The sequence below is a fragment of the Arachis duranensis genome, chromosome 1 (assembly GCF_000817695.3).
Source record: "Arachis duranensis cultivar V14167 chromosome 1, aradu.V14167.gnm2.J7QH, whole genome shotgun sequence".
Taxonomy (NCBI): domain Eukaryota; kingdom Viridiplantae; phylum Streptophyta; class Magnoliopsida; order Fabales; family Fabaceae; genus Arachis; species Arachis duranensis.
Window position 1 is genome coordinate 82,334,910 of NC_029772.3, and position 5,666 is coordinate 82,340,575.

Consider the following 5,666-nt stretch of genomic DNA (forward strand, 5'->3'; position numbering starts at 1 on the left):
TATGTTTTGATCCAAAATTTTCATGTTTTGGGTCATAATTATGTTTTTCTCTCTCATAATTAAAAATTCAAAAATAAAAAATATCTTTTTCTTTTTTCTCTCAAAATTTCAAAAATTTGAGTTGACTTGGTCAAAAAATTTTAAAATTAGTTGTTTCTTGTAAGTTAAGTCAAATTTTCAAATTTTAAAAATCTTATCTTTTCAAAACTTTTTCAAAAATCAAATATTTTTTATTTTTTTATTAATTTTTGAAATTTATTTTTTAAATTATTTTTCAAAAATATTTTTCTTAATTTTATCTTTATTTTCGAAAATTATGCTAAAAATTAATGTGATTGGTTCAAAAATTTGAAGTTTGTTACTTTCTTGTTAAGAAAGGTTCAATCTTTAAATTCTAGATAAGGTTCAATATTTAAATTCTAGAATCATATCTTTTAGTTTCTTGTTAGTCAAGTAATTAATTTTAATTTTAAAAATTAAATCTATCTTATCTTATCTTTTATATCATATATTTTTCAAAATTTTATCTTTTTTAAAAATTTGATTTTAAAATATCTTTTCTAACTTCTTATCTTCTTATCTTTTCAAAATTGATTTTCAAATCTTTTTCAACTAACTATTTGACTTTTTGTTTGTTTCTTATCTTTTTCAAAACCACCTAACAACTTTTCTCTCTCTAATTTTCGAAAATACCTCCCTCTTTTTTTCAAAAAGTCTTTTTTAATTAATTAATTGTTTTAAATTTTAATTTTAATTTTATTTCTTATCTTTATTTTCGAAAATCATTTAACTCCTTTTCAAAATTTAATTTCGAAAATTTCTCCCTCTCTCATCTTTTCCTATTTATTTATTTATTTATTTACTAACACCTCTCTTCACTTCTCTTCATCTCAAATCACTACCTCTATCCTTCCCCTTGTGTTTGGATTCTCCATTCTTCTTATTCCCTTTCTTCTTCTACTAATAATAAGGAACCTCTTCATTGTGACATAGAGGATTCCTCTTCCTTTTTCTGTTCTCTTCTTTCTCATATGAGCAGGAACAAGGAAAAAGACATTCTTGTTGAAGCTGATCCAGAACCTGAAAGGACTCTGAAGAGGAAACTAAGAGAAGCTAAACTACAACAATCCAGAGACAACCTTGCTGAAATTTTTGAACAAGAAAAGGAGATGGTAGCCGAACCCAACAACAATAATGCAAGAAGGATGCTTGGTGATTATACTACACCTACTTCCAAGTTTGATGGAAGAAGCATCTCAATTCCTGCCATTGGAGTAAACAATTTTGAGTTAAAACCTCAATTAGTTGCTCTAATGCAATAGAACTACAAGTTTCATGGACTTCCATCAGAAGATCCCTACCAGTTCTTAACTGAGTTCTTGCAGATCTGTGAGACTGTTAAGACTAATGGAGTAGATCCTGAAGTCTACAGGCTCATGCTTTTCCCTTTTGCTGTAAGAGACAGAGCTAGAGCATGGTTGGACTCTCAACCTAAAGATAGCCTGGACTCTTGGGATAAACTGGTCACGACCTTCTTAGCTAAATTCTTTCCTCCTCAAAAGTTGAGCAAGCTTAGAGTGGATGTTCAGACTTTCAAACAAAAAGATGGTGAATTCCTCTATGAAGCTTGGGAAAGATACAAGCAGATGACCAAAAGATGTCCTTCTGACATATTTTTAGAATGGACCATGATAGATATATTCTATTATGGTCTGTTTGAGTTCTCTAAGATGTCATTGGACCATTCTGCAGGTGGATCCATTCACCTAAAGAAAACGCCTGCAGAAGCTCAAGAACTCATTGACATGGTTGCAAATAACCAGTTCATGTACACTTCTGAGAGAAATTCCGTGTATAATGGGACGCCTCAAAGGAAGGGAGTTCTTGAAATTGATGCTCTGAATGCCATATTGGCTCATAACAAAATGTTGACTCAACAAGTCAACATGATTTCTCAAAGTCTGAATGGATGGCAAAATGCATCCAACAGTACTAAAGAGGCATCTTCTGAAGAAGAAGCTTATGATTTTGAGAACCCTGCAATAGCAGAGGTAAATTATATGGGTGAACCTTATGGAAACACCTATAATTCATCATGGAGAAATCATCCAAATTTCTTATGGAAGGATCAACAAAAGCCTCAACAAGGCATTAATAATGGTGGAAGAAATAGGCTCAGTAATATCAAGCCTTATCCATCATCTTCTCAGCAACAGATAGAGAATTATGAACAGAGTACCTCTAACTTAGCAAATTTAGTCTCTGATCTGTCTAAGGCCACTTTAAGTTTTATGAATGAAATAAGATCCCCCATTAGAAATTTAGAGGCACAAGTGGGCCAGCTGAGTAAGAAAGTTACTGAAACCCCTCCTAGTACTCTCCCAAGCAATACAGAAGAGAATCCAAAGAGAGAGTGCAAGGCCATTGATATACTCAACATGGCCGAATGCAAGAAGGAGGGAGAGGACGCGAATCCCAATGAGGAAGACCTCATGGGACATCTCTCAAGCAAGAAGGAGTTCCCTATTGAGGACCTAAAGGAATCTGAGGCTCATATAGAGACCATAGAGATCCCATTAAACCTTCTTCTGCCATTCATGAGCTCTGAAGACTATTCTTCCTCTAAAGAGGAGGAAGATGTAATTGGAGAGCAAGTTGCTTAATATCTAGGACCTATCATGAAGCTGAATGCCAAATTGTTTGGTAATGAGACTTGGGAAGGTGAACCTCCCTTGCTCATTGGTGAACTAGATACATGGGTTCAACAAACTTTACCTCAAAAGAAATAAGATCCTGGAAAATTCTTAATACCCTATACCAAAGGTACCATGACCTTTGAAAAGGCTCTGTGTGACCTGAGGTCAAGCATAAATCTTATGTCACTCTCTGTAATGGAGAAGCTGGGGATCATTGAGGTACATCTTGCCTTATTCTCAATACAAATAGCAGACAAGTCAGTAAGCCAAGCTTATGGATTGGTAGAGGACGTGTTGGTAAAGGTTGAAGGCCTCTACATCCCTGTTGATTTCATAATCTTAGATACTAGGAAGGAGGAGGATGAATGCATCATCCTTGGAAGACCTTTCCTAGCCACAGCAGGAGCTGTGATAGATGTTAACAGAGGAGAATTAGTCCTTCAATTGAATGGGGACTACCTTGTGTTTAAGGCTCAAGGATCTTCTTCTTTAACAATTGAGAGGAAGCATGAAAAGCTTCTCTCAGTACAGAGTCAAACAAAGCCCCGACAATCAAACTCTAAGTTTGGTGTTGAGAGGCCACAGCCAAACTGTAAGTTTGGTGTTGAATCCCCACAACCAAACTCTAAGTTTAGTGTTGGGACTATACAACAATGACCTGATCACCTGTGTGGCTCCATGAGAGCCCACTATCAAGCTATTGACATTAAAGAAGTGCTTGTTGGGAGGCAACCCAATTTTTATTTATCTAATTTTATTTTATTTTCATTGTTTCTTTATGTTTTATTAGGTTCATGATCATGTGGAGTCACAAAAAAAATATTAAAATTAAAAACAGAATCAAAAATAGCAGAAGAAAATCACACCTGGAGGAAGGACTTACTGGCGTTTAAACGCCAGTAAGAAGCATCTGGCTGGCGTTCAACGCCAAAACAGAGCATGGATCTGGTGCTGAATGCCAAAAACAAGCATGGAACTGGCGTTCAACGCCAGAAACATGCTGCATGATGAGCGGATAATTTATACGCTTTTTGGCATTGTTTTTAGGTAGTTTTTAGTAGGATCTAGCTACTTTTAGGGATGTCTTCTTTAGTTTTTATGCTAAATTCACATTTTTGGACTTTACTATGAGTTTGTGTGTTTTTTTGTAGTTTCAGGTAATTTCTGGCTGAAATTGAGGGACCTGAGCAAAACTCTGATAAAAGGTTGACAAAGGACTGCTGATGCTGTTGGATTCTGACCTCCTTGCAATAGAAATGGATTTTCTAGAGCTACATAACTTCGAATGGCACACTCTTAATGGCGTTGGAAAGTAGACATCCAGAGCTTTCCAGCAATAAATAATAGTCCATACTTTATTTGAGATTAGACGATGCAAACTGGCGCTCAACGCTAGTTCTACGCTATATTCTGGAGTCAAACGCCAGAAACACGTCACGAACCAGAGTTGAACGCCAAAAACACGTTACAACTTGGTGTTCAACTCCAATAGAAGCCTTAGCTCGTGTAAAGTTCAAGATCAGCCCAAGCACACACGAAGTGGGCCCTAGAAGTGGATTTCTGCATTAATTACTTACTTTTGTAAACCTTAGTAGCTAGTCTAGTATAAATAGGACTTTTTACTATTATATTTTCATCCTGGATTGTATTTTTGATCATGTGATCATGTTTTGGGGGCTGGCCTCTCGGCCATGCCTGGACCTTCATCACTTATGTATTTTCAACGGTAGAGTTTCTACACACCATAGATTAAGGGTGTGGAGCTCTGCTGTACCTCGAGTTTTAATGCAAGTACTTCTATTTTTTATTCAATTCGACTTATTCTTGTTCGAAGATATTCATTGCACTTCAACTTGATGAATGTGATGATCCGTGACACTCATCATCATTCTCACCTATGAACGCGCGTGACTGACAATCACTTCCGTTCTACCTTAGACCGGGCGCATATCTCTTGGATTCCTTAATCAGAATCTTCGTGGTATAAGCTAGAATTGATGGCGGCATTCATGGGAATCCGGAAAGTCTAACCTTGTCTGTGGTATTCCGAGTAGGATTCCGGAATTGAATGACTGTGACGAGCTTCAAACTCACGATTGCTGGGCATGATGACAAACGCAAAAGAATCAAGGGATTCTATTCCAACATGATCGAGAACCGACAGATGATTAGCCGTGCTATGACAGAGCATTTGGACCATTTTCACTGAGAGGATGGGATGTAGCAATTGACAACAGTGATGCCCTACATACAGCTTGCCATGGAAAGGATTAAGAAGGATTGGATGAAAGCAGTAGGAAAGCAGAGATTCAACAGGGACAAGCACCTCCATACGTTTGTCTGAAATTCTCACCAATGATTTACATAAGTATTTCTATCTTTATTTTCTGTTTATTTATTATTATTATTATTCGAAAACTCCATAACCTTTTATTATCTGCCTAACTGAGATTTACAAGATGACCATAGCTTGCTTCATACCAACAATCTCTGTGGGATCGACCCTTACTCACGTAAGGTATTACTTGGACGACTCAGTGCACTTGCTGGTTAGTTGTGCGGAGTTGTGACAAAGTGTGATTCACGTTTGAGAGCGCTACCAAGTTTTTGGCACCATTGTTGATGATCACAATTTCGTGCACCACTACACATGGGCGTTGAACACCCAGAACATGCATCACTTCGGCGTTTAAACGCCAGAATTGCATGCAAAGGCATTATACATGCCTAATTGGTGCAGGGATGTAAATCTTTGACACCTCAGGATCTGTGGACCCCACAGGATCAGCTCAGGATCTGTGGACCCCATAGGATCCCCACCTACCATATTCTCCCCTCTTCTCAACATTCATCCTCTCTTTCCAATAAACATTCTTCCCCAAAACCCTTCACCAATCACCTCAATCTCTCTTCCCAATTACCCCCTTCACCACTCACATCCATCCACTCTTCCCCATAAACCCCACCTAC

At 37.2% G+C, this 5,666-nt stretch overlaps 1 non-coding gene across 1 annotated transcript; it reads right to left on the reverse strand.

The window, feature by feature from the left end:
- Positions 1–1,568: 1,568 nt before the first annotated feature.
- LOC127742669 (small nucleolar RNA R71) lies at positions 1,569–1,672 on the reverse strand. Its single transcript, XR_008004028.1, has one exon. It is a non-coding gene; the product is annotated as a small nucleolar RNA R71 (small nucleolar RNA).
- Between the last annotated feature and the right edge of the window lie 3,994 nt (positions 1,673–5,666).